This window comes from Chrysochloris asiatica, unplaced genomic scaffold (assembly GCF_000296735.1).
Source record: "Chrysochloris asiatica unplaced genomic scaffold, ChrAsi1.0 scaffold00003, whole genome shotgun sequence".
Classification (NCBI taxonomy): Eukaryota; Metazoa; Chordata; class Mammalia; order Afrosoricida; family Chrysochloridae; genus Chrysochloris; species Chrysochloris asiatica.
The window spans coordinates 620776-636874 of NW_006408521.1; the positions used below are offsets into that span (position 1 = coordinate 620776).

Consider the following 16099-nt stretch of genomic DNA (forward strand, 5'->3'; position numbering starts at 1 on the left):
ACAACTATACATGATCCTTGGAAGGAAATTAATGTAATACTGAAAAGCACAAAATTAAAGGTAAAAGTAATTTAAAAGCTCATCAACCACTGTGAACATTTGTGCAAATAATCTCATCCTTCCTCCTTCCGTTTCTGCTTTCTTTCCTCCCTCAAATATTTATTAAACATCTACTACATGACAGGCACTGCAAATTCCAAGGTGTGCGCAAGAGAGAAGAGAATTTCTGTTGATGCATTGTTGAAACCACTTTTGATTATCTTTAGTAAAACTTTACTTGTATGTTTAATTGATGATATTGTTCAATAATTTTGTCATTCCCCTGGATCACTTTTCTTAGGAATAGTTTATCTCTGCCAGATGTTTGGCCAATTGGAAATCTTCTGATTTTTTTTTTTTTTTCCCAGCATTGACACATACTGCCACACTGTTCTCCAGAAAGGTTGAACTGGCCTGAGCAGATGCTAAGGATGTACAGAAAACGTAGCTCCCCACAGCCAGTTCACTACTGTCTTTTAGCAATATTTGTACTGATATTTACATTAATTTTTTTTGCCTTTTTCTCAATGGAATCAAATGTATCCATCTTTCCTCGCTTCTCAGCCTTTTAGCTAAGATCAAATGTAGCATCTGTTCTTATCAGTTTAATATCTGATACATCCTCTACCCGATGACAACATATTAAATGGATTTTTGGAATTAGGAGATGGAATAGGATCTTGCTCTATCCACTCCATGCATTGACCTGGTATTTCAATAACTTCCCTTTCATAGTTTTATGTTGTAATGATACTTAGAAATGTTTGTCCCATCACAAGATTATTTTAAAAGGTATTTTCTTGTAACACTCTTTTTTTTTTTTTTTTAATTCAAACCTTTGATCCATTGGGGATTTAATTTCATGTAAGGAATTATGTAAGGATGCAGATTTCTTCTTTCCTAAATGTATTCAAGAATTGTTATTTAGAAGGGCTGTTATTACACATAGCTGCAAACTTAATTGTGTAATTTTTTTTAATGTCTTCCACACGCTAAAAAATCCAGAGTTTGAGACTGGATTTTCATCCTCGATTAAAATATAAACATCCTGTGGAGAGGAACTACCTCAAAGTTTGGCAGTCATTTCTGTGTCTTAGCGTAAGCGAAACGTTTCTAGATCAGCACAGGATATGGGGGACAGGTCTTGGAGTGAGAAGGTGGAAGATATGGCATTCTGGGAGGAAAAGAGACACGGAGAAGAAAAGTTAGCACTGTCGAAGTGTTGGAGCAAGTGGCAGGAAATGATGCGCGATGAGACCAGATGGGAAGACAAGAGGTAGAGCCTGGCAGATCTTACATGCTATGCTAAAGGCTTAGATTTTCTCTTAGAGGCAGTGAGGAGCCATGGAAGTAGTTAAGCATCACAGAAACATGGCAGATTCGAGTTTGGAGTTGATCCTGCTGATGGCTTCATGGAGACTATATTTGGGGGCAAGAAGAGGGAGAAACAACTTAGGAGACAGTAGAGGCAGAGAGATTTAGGAATATCAGTAAGGCTCCAAATAAAGGTTTGACAGTATTTGATGGCAATAGATGGACGCGTTTGCAAAAAGATTTATGTAGTAAAAACAGCATGTGAGGGTAAATAACAATGGAGACAAGGATGATGACCAGGTTTCTAGCTTCCTAACTGGGTGGCTTATGACACCTAGCTAATGAAACAGAAATGCACAAAATAGAGCAATTAGTCTCTCCAAGAAAATGAGAATTAAATGTACACACTTATCAGAATGACTAAGGAGCTCTGGTAGCGTAGTGGTTACGAATCAGGCTGTGAACCACAAGGTCAGCAGTTCAAAACTACCAGTTGTTCTGTGGGAAAAAGATGAGGCTTTCTGCTCCCATAAAGATTTACAGCCTCGGAAACCCTGTATAGGGTCGCTATGAGTCAGAACCGACTCCACGGCACATAAACACCACTACCATCCGAATGACTAAAATGAAAACAAACCTACAAACAAAAACCAACTGACATAATTGGCTTGTAGTGTGACTCTAATATTACCTGTGACGATTATTTAAAATGCAAACTTTTGAAATTCACCTTCAGAGATTCTGGTTTCTTAGACTTTGCTTAGGATTCTCATGATCCCAAAGTAGGTAGTGCCTGGACCACAGCTTGAGATACTCTGGGCTAGAAAGTAGCATGCATGTTCTTTGAAGTCAAAAGCTTCCCTCAAAATTGGACAAGCCAGTTGATCACTGTGAATTCCAGCTTACATGCTCATTTTATAATAATGGGATGTCAATTCCTATCTAGTAGGATTATATGTGTAAGAAAACAATCTGATTTGGCAAATATGACCTATGATTATGATTTTTGCCCCTCACTTTCTTTCCATATGTATGTAAGCTAATGACATTCTCTTTCCTGGAGGCAAATGCAGAATAAAAATGGCAGTGTAGATAGTACCAGGAAATGCTGTCTAATAGGAATCTGGTCTGAAGACAATAGTTTTTGAGCAATTTACAACTGTTAATTTCAGTAGTTCTTGAAACGATATTTTTTCCATCCTGCAAGAATAACGAATGAGGACTCAAGAGTTCAGAATCAAGTTATTTTCACAGATAAAAATGAAAATCCTAAATAGAATACAGAGGGAAATAATTGAACAGTGTGTTGAGAAAGTAGACTTTGCAGGCATCCAAGTAGCATTAGAGCTACCATGCATTGCTTAACGACTCTTACAGGACTGAAGGTAGCCCTGGGCACTGGGAAAAGTAATATCCTGCCTTAAGGCAGATCTGTTCATTAAAAGACCACTTAATTTAGCTTCCTTAGTAAGAAAAATACTACAAAACTAAAGCAAGACAAAAAACAAACTACCATGAATCAAATCATGGCAAATGGCACATTCCACTATGAAACCACAAGAAATAATCTTAATAATAAGCACCAGAGCTTTCAATATACTAGAAACGATGCTAGATGCTTTTACTTGACTTTTACAGATGAAGAAATTGAGGCTTATAGAAAGAAGTTAAGTGATTTTTCAAAGGCATATCTGAGTCTATTTATCTATTGTCTCTTCAAGAGCGCTGATAAAGTTTGGTGGGTCGTGCTATTCACACAGTAAGGAGATTTAGTATAACAGGTGTTGACCCTGTTATACCTGGTATAATACTTGGCAAGGAATGGTACAGAAAAATCACTTCTGTTACCTGGATGTTTCCTCCTGGACTAGTGTAGATTACATTTCTCAAGCTCTTTGTAATGCGGTGTGGTCATGTGACTGTTGTTGTTGTTGTTGTTAAGTGCCGTTGAGTCGGTTCCGACCCATAGCGACCTAATTCTAGTCAAAAGAAGTTAGGTAGACATGATGTGTTCCACTTCCTAGATTAGCCTTAGAGCCACAAAATGGTAGGAAATTGGGTCTCTGAGTCACTACTTGGAGAAGAGTCACCCTGCTGGTCAGAAACACACATTTGGGTTTTGACTACTGTGAGAAATAACCTCCGTTTTGTTACAACAATGAGATTTGAAAGTTGACCTGCTGTGGAATGGAAATTACCTTCGAGGATTTTTCATTGCTGCTACACTAAGCTTTGTGGGATTGCTATCAATGATCATTGATTAAGGTGGTATCTGGATTAAGTTAACAGGATCTGCCAATCTTTAGAATCAGGAATTAGATTTATTGTAAATTGCTTGTGAACGATCCCGCACTGTGAAATGGAACTTTAATAGTTATAGAAAATATAGTTAGGGGCAAAGACAATCCTATTCAGCTGTATGATGAGGAAAAGGAGTTGCTATTGTACAAAAAAATCTCATGTCCAAAAGGAAACACAGTTGGATATGAATTAGGGATGCAGGCAGTCTCCAGGTTGTAATTGAGATTTATTCCTAACTATGCCCTTAAGAATTTGTAGGCAGATTGGAACAGGTATATACGGTTCTAGTTTGCACTTATTGTAGTACAAGAAAAGGTTCAAAGACTCCTCAGTGATTTGATATCTTCATGTGCATCAAGTGAAGGTGACTGTGAACAAATATATTTGTTGCCAGTAGGGGTTGGTTCAATCATTTCAAAGTGAGGGCAAATTTACATAACATTAAAGGCAGGGAGGAGTTGTCCATGAATTGGATGTTTGTAACCTGGGCACTGCCTGTGTTGTTGTTGTTGTTAAGTGCCATCAAGTCGGTTCCAACCCATAGTGACCCTGAACAGGGTTTCCAAGGCTGTAATCTTTACGGGAACAGAAAGCCTCATCTTTCTCCCACGGAGCAGCTGGTAGTTTCGAACTGCTAACCTTGTGGTTCACAGCCCGATTCGTAACCACTATGCTGTACTATTACTAATTTAGATATTGTTGTTGTTAGGTGTCGTTCAGTCAGTTCCAACTCATACCATGCATATGTACAACAGAATGACCCTGGTGCCTGGTCTTGCACCATTCTCACAATTATTGCCATGTTTGAGCCCATTGTTGTAGCCATTGTGCCCATTTATAGCAATGAGGGTTGTGAGAGTTAAGGTTTTGTGTCAAATTGGCTCGGCCAGGGCTCTCAGTGACTTAGCAGTTATGAGGTGTCATCACTTTAATAATGAGATCTAATGTGATGCAATCAACCCCAAGATGTGATCTGATGTGTTCAGCTCTGTTCTGATGTAATTATGCTATATGTTGCAAATCCTCACTTCTATGATGTAAACAAGGCCAAATGCAATCTACAGAATTAGGCTGCATCTGAGTCAATCTCTTTTGAGATATACAAAGAAAGAGAAGTGAGCGTAGAGGGACCACCTACCACCAAGATAGAAAACCCAGGAATGGACTGCATCCTTTGGCCCTCACTGCGAAGCTCCTAGGACCAGAGGAAGATTGATGTTAAGACACCCAAAGAACTGGGCCTACAGATGCCGAAAGGAGACAAGGACCTTTCTCCAGAACCAATGTTCTGAATTCAGACTTTTTGTCTCCTAAAATGTGAGAGAATGAAATTCTATTTGTTTAAAGCACCCATTTGTGATAGTTCTGTTATAGCAGTACTAGACTACTATGACAGAGATCTTCCTGTTTTACACGGATTTTCTACTTTGTCAAGCATGATGTTCTTGTCCAGGAACTGGTTCCTCCTGATAACATGTCCAAAGTACATGAAACAAAGTCTCTTCATCCTCCCTTTTCAGAAATGCCCTTGGTATACTTCTTCTAAGACAGATTTTTTCATTCTTCTGGCAGTACATATATTCAATATTCTTTACCAACACCATAATTCAAATATATCAATTTTTCTCTCATCTTCTTTATTCACTATCCAGTTTTCAATGCACATGGAGCAACTGAACTAACACAGCTTGGGTCAGGTGCACCTTAGTCCTCAAAGTGACATAAATTATTTTTAACACTTTAAAGAAGTCATTTGCAGCAGATTTGCCCATTGTAGTACATCATTTAAGTTATTGACTGCTGCTTCCATGAGTGTTGATTTTGGATTCAAGTAAAATTAAATCCTTGAGAACTTCAATATTTTCTTCATTTATCATGATATTGTTGTTGTTCCAGTTTTGAGGATTATTGTTTTCTTTATGTTGAGGTATAATCCATATCGAAGCCTCTAGGCAGTAAGAACTAGTAAATACCCACACACAAACACATATACCTAATGATAAGGGAAGAAGATGGTCACATGGCTATAGGAATTGAGGGAAAGGACTTTTTAAAATTTGAGGGCTTATGACTCACAGCTCAGAAACTGTCACTGATTTCACCAGAAAAGCAACCTGAAATCAGGTAGGATGGCATCAATTTTTTTGTTATAGTGACCACTCCTTGACCTTCGAGTCCATGTGGGGAAATGACTATGATCAAAGTGACCATTTGTTCCAGTTTGCCAAGAACAGTCCCAATTTATACCTTTTGTGTAAGCCTAATTATTAATAATGTCCTCTTTCTTTCTCGACAGTGCCCTAGTTAAAATGATAAATTATATATGATCACCCTCGTTTTGGGCCAAACTTCAGGAGTTCCATACAGACTTTACCCAGCTCTCATCACCTAATACTCATTTAGAGCTATTGATACCTCCAATGCTTCCAAGAAATTCATGTTGATGAAGCAGAAAACGATTTCCTTCTTTATACTTCTGGATGAGTTTGATACTTAATTATCTTCCTCCACCCTCATTTTCGGAGTCCTGGTGTGGTGCTGTGGGTTAATGCACCAGACTGCAAAGTCATTTAAACGTCAAATTCAAGCTCACCAGCCGCTCCTTGGAAACTCTATACAGGGTCGCTATGGGTCGGAACCGACTCAATGGCAGACAACGATGATGACCTCATTCTCATAAGAAACTAGAAAGAAAAACCTTTTCTTTGTTTTGGTTGACCATGGCCCAATATAAATAGATATTTTGGGGCCTTGGTCATCCCATCATCTGTTACTATGAACTCAATCGTCTCTAATATGCTGTGTGGGTGAAAGAACACAGGTTTGGGCACCAAACAGACGTGGTTATCACCCTGACTATGCCATTCACTAACTCTGGAATATTATATAAGTGTGAAATGGGGATAATAATAGTGACCAATTTACAGGGGTATTTTGACTACTGAAGAATGCATCTAAGATGCTCATTATAACACATGACACATAATAAACACTTCACAATTGTTCATTATTGTTCTTTCTTGAGAGGGCTTTTGGCCCAGTCATTAGAACTCTCTATGATCATGTAGTCTATACAACTTTGTTCTGGAAAGTATAAAAGGACATGTGGAGAAGCTGGAAGTGATCCTGACAACAAGCAACAGTGACAGCATAACAAAATTATGTTTCAAGAAAACTTGAGAAGCTACACAGAAAGATGAAAGAAGTCAGAATGTTTTTAGCTTGTAGAAGAGGAAGCTAAAAGGTGGTCATAGCATTCAAGTGAAAGAATTATTATGAGGAAGCTGACAAGTTGTTTTCTGTTTCTACAGGAGTTTGCACGTATAAATATTACAGCAAAATAACTCCATTTGACATGAATAAGAATGTCTTCTCAGTGTGAAGAACAATCTTAGAACAGCATGCCAGACAAAGAATGGATACATCAACCTGAGCACCCTGATTCATTGAGGTGGTGATCTAGCTGTGGCTGCCCTAACTGATCTTTAAAAGCCAAATCCCAGAAATCAGTCTTCTATTGGTTCAGGGACACAATGTTAGGTAGCTGGCTATATCCGACACGATAGCATACAGGATAGGTCTGTGGCATATGCATTTATAAAAATCAGTGATGTCTACTCAGAAGAGCCTTAGATTTAAAATAATGATCAGAAAGTCAATGACCATGGTTTATATTTATTAAGTAGTTACTATGCGAAAGGAGTCCTGGTATGGTGCAGCAGGATAATGCACTCACTACAAGATTCGCTTGAACCGCAAGGTCAGCAGTTCAAACCCACCAGCTGCTCCTGGGAAACCCTATACAGGGTCATTATGAGTCAGAACCAACTCCACTGCATTTTAACAACAAATTTCATGTGAAAGCTTGCCTTCTAAAGATTCCATGTCTTGTCTCTTAACTATTTCAATAATTAGTATTTTTGTTAATTATATGAACTGCTCTAATTCAGACATGATTTGGACCTTTAATTTAAATCTACTCGGGGTGAATGTATGATAAAAAATACTTCACCTCACCCTGTGCTACCTATCCTTCCATTCCAGCCCAAACTATTTCTTCTCTATAAAACCTACATGGCTAGTCCAGTGCCTAGCAATATGCTTTTCTCTGGACTCACAGATTGTGTCCTTAAAACTCTTTATATGGTATTTAATCAAATTATTGCTGCTGCTCAACTCAACTCTCATTCCTTTATTGAACTTTTCATGGATATCTGTCACATCTTCAAACCTCAAGTTTGAAATCTTCCGAGAACAAAGCAAAAGTACTCCTATGTGGATTTTTGGTTTTGGTTGTTCAGCATCCATTTTCCTATTGTGGTAACACAAGTTTTATTTTTATTTTGGGAAATTATCTTTCTCCCACTGTGTGCATTTTGATGCTCTCTGTCCATTTTGTTTTGTTTTGTTTTGATTTGTTTTTCTCCCCCCAGGTTAGGTAACTGATTCAAGCTAGACTTGTTGGAATTTCTTTCCCAGGGATTTGAAACTTGAACAAAATGTCACATGATGCAAAAAATAGTTCATTTCTTCCAGTGGCAATGACCTTAGGAAGCTGTCTGCTTTCTCCTGCTTCCTTGGCTTCCTAGACCTATCAGATCCTGTTCTGGTCCAAGCCTGCTAGTCCAGGCTTTCTTTGAACTATCTGATAACCTTGTAACAAGTTAGCCAGGTTTTGTTTCTGCAGCTGGAAACCAAAGCTTGCTAACTATTACAGAGGCAAACCCTCCATCTCTTTGTATGACCTACGCAAAGAGAGCCTGGCACGGAGTAGGCATTCTAAGTGATATTTTTGAAGAGTTTAAATGGAAAAATGAACACTCATAAAAAGAAAATAAGATCCATGAAAGCATCTTGTAAACAGATACCCATTGCCACTAAATCAATTCAGACTCATAGCAACCCAGAATAGATTGTCCCACTAGGTTTCCAGGGTTGTAAATCTTTATGGAAACTGACTTTCACATCTTTCTCCTGAAAAATGGATAGGGGATTCAAATCCCTACACCTTCCGTTAGCAGCTGATCATTACAGCCACTGTGCCAACAGGGATCCTTTATAAACAGATGAGAGGTGTGAAAATTCCAGTTGAGAGCTCCAGGAACGATACATTAATGATTGGTTGGTAGTTGTGTGCCATCTAGTCATTCTGACTCATAGTAACCTTGAATAGGGTTTCTAAGGCTGTAAATCTTTTCAGGAGCAGAAAGCCTCCTCTTTCTCCTGCAGAACAGTTGATGGGCTGGACCCACGGACCTTGTGGTTCACAGTCCTCTGCTTATCCTACAGAGCCACTGTGTTCCTGATATTTCAGAAGTTTGCTTAAAAATAACAGTAAAAAACTACAAGTAGATTTTTTTTAATACACATATATTAATTAAATTAAATATTAATTCATTATAGCAGAAACATTAATTCACTAGAGCAGAAACTTATTTTTGTCCCATGGAGCAGCTGGTAGATTCAAACAGCTGAAGTTGTGCTTAGCAGTCCAATTCATAATCCACTACATTATCAGGGCCCCTTTACATTAGGGGTGCAACTGTTAAAAGAAAATTTACACAATCCCATTGCCCAACCTAGCTATGCTTGTTTTGTTTATTAAGGTATCTGAGATGGTCAAGAAGTGCATTCTACAAAATACCACCAAAATACCTCAAACATGTTGCTAGTGCATTCTTACTTCTAGAACTTCTAGTACTTTCTGGTGCAGAAGGCCCTCCTTTATGTAATGCTGAAAATACTGAGCTGAACTAGATGAATGACACTTATTGGATCACACCACGTTTACATCTTTAAATGAATTTAATACAGTCATGCAGATGCGCACTACCCAGGGCTGGGAAGAAATAAGAACAGAGCTCAGAGAAGTCAGTCAGAGTCTACTATGAAACCAAAATAGAAAACAATGCCCAGAGCAGTTGTTTTGCTACATACATCAGGTAGGGAATTGAGCAGATGACTTCAAAGACTCCTCCAATCTAAGTGTTCTTTAATTCTACTTCTTTCCAATTTTTGGAAACAAAAACCCCAAAAACAACCCCATAAAGAGTGCTAGTAAGTATAGAGAGGATGTTGAAAACGGTAGTTCAGTGGGTTGGTTGTTAAATGCCATCAAGTTGGTTCTGACTTATACCAACCCTATATAGGGTTTCTGAGGCTGTAAATCTTTTCAGGAGCAGAAAGCCTCCTCTTTCTCCTGCAGAACAGTTGATGGGCTGGACCCACGGACCTTGTGGTTCACAGTCCTCTGCTTATCCTACAGAGCCACTGTGTTCCTGATATTTCAGAAGTTTGCTTAAAAATAACAGTAAAAAACTACAAGTAGATTTTTTTGTTCAATACACATATATTAATTAAATTAAATATTAATTCATTATATATAATTTACAGGACATAATTAAACATTAAATTTAAAGCCTACTGTTAATAACTGTACTAGGTGCTGGTGCTAAAAGAAAGGGGAGCAGAGATGCAGGTAAAGTTTCAGTTGCTGCCTTTATATGTCTACAATTTACTGAACTAGGTACTGTGCATTTGGTGCTTTCTCTACAAAGACCAATCCATGCAAACAGCAGAGATTCACGAATTAATCAGCATCAGACTAAGAACTCTTGCACTCAAGGAGCTTTAGACCATTTATTTACTTATGGTTCCATTCAACAGTCTTCATTGACTAATCGCTACATGTCAGCTTCTGTACAAGGAATTTCACCATGAACAGGATTAACAAGGACTCTACCTTCAAGGAGTTAAAAGAAGGTCTCAAAGTGACTCCTTGTTGTTATTAGGTGCCATAAAATTTGTTCCAACTCATAGCGACCCTGTATAGGGTTTCCCAGGCTATAAATCTAGATCAGAGCAGAAAGCCTCATCTTTCTCCTGTGAAACTGCTGGTAGTTTTGAACTGCTGACCTTGAAATTAGCAACCTGATTCATAACCACTGTGCTACCAGAGCTCCATCATATGAGGCAATTGAAAATACCATGCCCAAGGCACATCTTAGTTCTCGGACTGACATCTGTGCAGCAGATTTGCAGAGTGTAACACGTCACTGGTAGCATAGTGGTTACGTAGCTACCAGCTCTGGTAGCACAGTGTTTACCAATCGGGCTACGAACCTTACAGTTCGAAACTACCAGCTGCTCCGCGGGAAAAAGATGAGGCTTTCTGCTCCTGTTCGGAAACCCTGTACAGGGTCGCTATTGGTCGGAATCGACTCCACAGCACTTAACATCAACAACATAAGTCATTTGATTTCTTGACTGCTGCTTCCATAAGTGTTGATGGTTGATCCAAGAAAAACGAAGTCTTTGACAACTTCAATCTTTTCTCCATTTATCTCGATGTTATTTATTGGTCCAGTGGTGACGATTTTGTTTTCTTTACCTGGTGGTGCAATCCATACTGAAGTCTGTGGTCTTTGATCTTCATCAGTAAGTATTTTAAGTTCTCTTCGCTTTTAGCAAGCAAGACTGCATCATTTCATATTGCAAGATTTTAATGAGTCTTCCTCCAATCCTGATGCCATTCCCTTCTTCAGATAATCCAGCATCTCAGATTATTTGCTCAGCATACAGATTTGAGTAACTATGATGAGAGTCTATAACCTTGGCACACATCTTTTTTAATTTTAAAACATTCAGAATTCCCTTGTTCTGTTAAAATGGCAGCCTCTTTTTCTATGTACAGGTTTCTCAAGGGCATAAGTAAATTTTCGAGAATACCCATTCTCTACAATGTTGTTCATAGCTTGTCATGATCCACACAATCAATAACCTTTGTGTAGTCAATAATGAACAGATAACCATGTTTCTGGTACTCTATGCTTTCAGCCAAGCTCCATCTAATGTTACAAATGATATCCCTAGTTCCATGTCCTCATGTGAATCTGGCTTGAACTCCTGGCAGTTCCCTGCCAAGGTACACATGCAGCAGTTTTTTTTTTTTTTAATTACCTTTAGCAAAATTTTACTTGCATTTGATATCAATGATATTGTCTAATCATGTCAGAATTCCCTTTGGTTACCTCACTTTGAAATGGACACAAAAATGTATCTCTCCCAATCTTCAGGTTCAGCCTGAACTTGTGTATAAGCAATTGATGGTCTGTTCCATAGTCTGCCTCTGACCTTGTTTTGGCTGATGATATGGAGCTTTTCCACCATCTCTTTCCACAGCTGTAATCAGTTTGATTTCTGTGTATTCCATCGGATGAGCTCCATATATTGTTTAAAAATGATATTTACAATTGAGAAGTCATTGGTCTTACTAAATTCTATCATGTGATCTCCAGCATCATTTCTGTCACCAAGGTGGTATTTTACAATGACTGATGCTTCCTCTTTGTTAATAACCTTTGCATTCCGATCACCAGTAATGATCAGTACAGCTTAATTGCATATCTGATCAGTTTCACATTGATGAATTTGGTAGAATTCTTCAGTTTCATCATTGCTGGCTTTAGTGGTTGGTGTTAAATTTGAAAAATGCTGGTATTAACTGGTCTTCCTTGTAGGCATCTGGATATTATCCTATCACAGACAATGCTGTACTTCAAGATAGATCTTTGTGATGACGAATGAGACCTCTACCACCATTTATACAATATTCATCAAAGTCCTTAGTCAACAAAGATTAATCAACAAACCAAGCGGTTACTGACAAATTGATTCTGAGTCATGATGACCCCACATGTGTCAGAGTAGAACTGTGCTCCATAGAGTTTTCAATGGCTGATTTTTAGAAGTAGATCACCAGGTCTTTCTTTGGAGGTGCCTTAGATGCACTTGTACTACTAACCTTTTGGTTAGTAGCCAAGAACATTAATCATTTGCAGTACCCAGGGACTCCAATAAAGGTCAAGAATTATAATATATAAACAAACACTATGGATAGATCTAATATTGAATCCCAGTTCTCCGAGATGGAAATCCAGATTTTAGGTTAGTGTATGAGGCAAGTGACAGTATATGAGTAAGCATTACTGAGGAATTACTTAATAATGAACCATTTTTAGCATGTAAGCCTCCATTTTCTTAGCTGTCGCTGATAATATAAATACTTATTTCACAGAGTTGCTCTAAAAATTAAATAAGATAATGTATGTAAAGCACTTAGAACTTGGTAGATGCTCAATGGTTTTCGTTGTTGTTGTCAAGTACTGTTGGGTGGGTTCTAACTCATAACGGCCTTGTATAGAGTTTCCAAGTATCAACTGGTGGTTTGAACTGGTAAACTTGCAGTTACCAGCCCAGTACTTATACTGCTATGCCATACCAGCTGCAGTTATTATCATTTTTCTTAAATCTCACATGTGATTTTTCACATTAGGGGCCTCCCGTGTACTATTTTTATGGTCCTCTTATTCACTGTGGGAAAACATTCTACTAGGCCTTTGGGTCCCTTGAAAAACTACAGGCTATTAGGAAGAATTTGAGGTAACTTCTTTTTAAGGAAAAAAATATTCTGAGCTCCAAGTTCACGTAGCAAATTAGTGGCAAAACTGGGCCTTGGTTCCAAGTCTCCTGTCTCCTAGCCCAGTGGTTTTTCTGTTGCATTATTATTATTCTAAATTATTAGGAGAAGTCCTGGTGTGGCACTACACGATAATGCGATAGGCTGTAAAGCCAGTTTGAGCTGCAAGGCCGGCAGTTCAAACCCTCCAGCTGCTCCTCAGAAGCCCTATACAGGGTTGCTGTGGATTGGAACCGACTTGATGACACTTAACAACAACAACAGCAAGTTATCAGGGATACCCCAAATCAAAACTTATTAATCACCTACCTAATGGGTCACAAGTTGTGCTATAAACTTTGCTATAAAAGAAGTTTGAGAACATTTTTTATAATGAAATAATTATAATTTACTCATAACCCTAAAAATTCAAATTGTTTTTCTCAATCTAAACATCTTTCTCATAATGTTACGTTCAGCTATGAGAATAAGAGACACGTAAGTGTGCATGAATTCTTGTTAAGCTATTACTAGTTGATTGTTGCTATATAGAAAGTTCAAGGTTAAGGGCAGGTGCACATTCATTTACTTTACACACAGTGTCCAATTTAATCTTCTAATAATTCTCTTTCATAAATGAAGAAAAAGAGGCATGGATATATTAAGTAACTTGTCCAAATTTCTCCCAGATTCAAAAGCCTATGTTTCCATAACACAGACTCCTTTGAAATTTTTTGCTTCAATATTAATCTCTAGAAACAAAATAAACAAAAAGGACAATACACAAGTGTGATACATATAAAATGCTTAATTAACAGGAACTTATTCTACATACATTGGTTAGACGGTTATTATTTTCCAGGCTACATCGTAAGAGAGTTCAAGTGTCACAGCAACAACCACAAATGGCATTTTAGTGGCTTCACTCACACATTCACCTGGGCAATTCCCTTACCTGGGTTTCTATGGCTATAAGCTAGTCCTCTCAACTGTCAGGCTCTTCAACTGTTTCATCTTCTAGACTATCAAGATTGCTGCTCATGTCAATATAGCCTTGATCTTTTTAAGCTCCAGAAAGTACCTTAAGAAGGAAAATTTGGTTCACCCTAATTTGAAATAATCAAGAAATATGATCAAGAGCCAATGATACTGAAGGAAGAAGTTCAAGGGGGCACTGAAGGCATTGGCAAATAACAAGGAAGTTAGATTTGATGGAAGACAAACTGAAATCTTTCAACAAACTGATGAAGTACTGGAGGCACTCACTCATTTATGCCAAGAAATTTGGAAGACGACTAGCTGTACCAAATGATTGAAAGAGATGCATATTTATTCCCATTCCAAAGAGAGGTGACCCAATGGAATATGGAAAACATCGGACAATATCATTAATACCATTTGTTGTTGTTGTTATGTGCCGTGGAGTCGGTTCCGACTCATAATGACCCTGTACAGGGTTTCTGAGGCTGTAAATCTTTACGGGAGCAGAAAGCCTCATCTTTCTCCCACGGAACAGCTGGTAGTTTTGAACTGCTGACCTTGCGGTAGACAGCCCAATTCGTAACCACTACACTACCATAGCTCCTTATTAATACCATAGGCAAGTAAAATCTTGCTAAAGATAATTTTTAAATGTCTTCAACAGTATATTAGCAGGGAAACACCAGAGGTTCAAACTGGATTCAGACAAGGATGTGGAATGGAACAAGGGATATCATTGCTAACATCTTGGCTGAAAGGAGAGAATACCAGAAAGATGTTTACCTGTGTTTATTGACTACAAAAGGCTTTTGATTATGTGGATCATGACAAACTATGGAAAACATTGTGGAGAATGAGTATTCTGAAACACTTAATTGTGCTCATGAGGAACCTGTGCATAGACCCAAGAGGCCTCTATTTGAACAGAACAAGGGAAAACGGAATGGTTTAAAATTATGAAGTTGTGGGCCAGAGTTGTATTCTTTCACCATACTTATTCAATCTGTATGCTGAACAAATAGTCTGAGAATCTGGATTATATGAAGAAAAATGTGGCATTGGGATTGGAAGAAGACTCATTAATAATGTGATATGCAGATGATACAACCTTGCTTGCTAAAATGGGAGATGACTTAAAATACTGACTGATGAAGATCAAAGACCACGGTCTTCGGTATGGGTTGCACCTCCACATAAAGAAAACCAAAATCTTCATCACTGGACCAGGAAATAGCATCAAAATAAATGGAAAACAAACTGAAATTGTCAAACACTTCATTTTGGTCAGATCGACCATCAATACTTATGGAAGTATCAGTCAAGAAATCTGGATACAAAAGAGTATGACTCCATCCCACCAGCAAGATGGCCACATTTTCACTTGCTGAATGCGGCTGCCAGGGTTTCTTGAATTTATCCACCACATTAAACACATTTTCTATCAGAATGTCTGCAACAGTGATTTTGAATAGAGTGTGGATGAGAAATCACTCTTTGCCTACCAAAACACCTTTTTATGAACTAACACGGATTACCTTTTGCCATGTGTCAGATACAGTATTCCATTAGTTACATCTGTCACATAAACTTCAAAATAGAGTCTCAGAAAGGTCAAACAATTTCCCTAAGGTCACGCAGGTCTTAGTAACAGAACTAGGAGCAGGACCACAGTATGATCACAGAGTTCTTCTCCTCACTACTATGCTACATCAGCTTCCTTAACTGCCTCCATCTAGTACTAATTTCTGAAATGCAAAACAGATAAAAGGACAACATAAGAAAGAGGAATACAAATGCATAATTAGCCTGAGTAAAGTGTGCATTATCATTTTTATGTCAAGCCCATTTATGTGAATGTTCCATTATAAGAGCATTTTAGTTGATAAAAATTCAAAGATGCACATTTGTTAGCCGAAGCAAGAAAATGTCAATAATCCCACTTTATTTTATTAGTTTAGATATGGCTCAGACAAGTACAGCTGGTACTGCTATTCTTAGAGCTGGAGA

The 16099-nt window shown here is 38.1% G+C and overlaps 1 pseudogene; it reads left to right on the top strand.

Moving 5' to 3' along the window:
• Nucleotides 1-1169: 1169 nt before the first annotated feature.
• The window catches only part of LOC102825401, a 36190-nt pseudogene continuing 21260 nt past the window's right edge, over nucleotides 1170-16099 (top strand).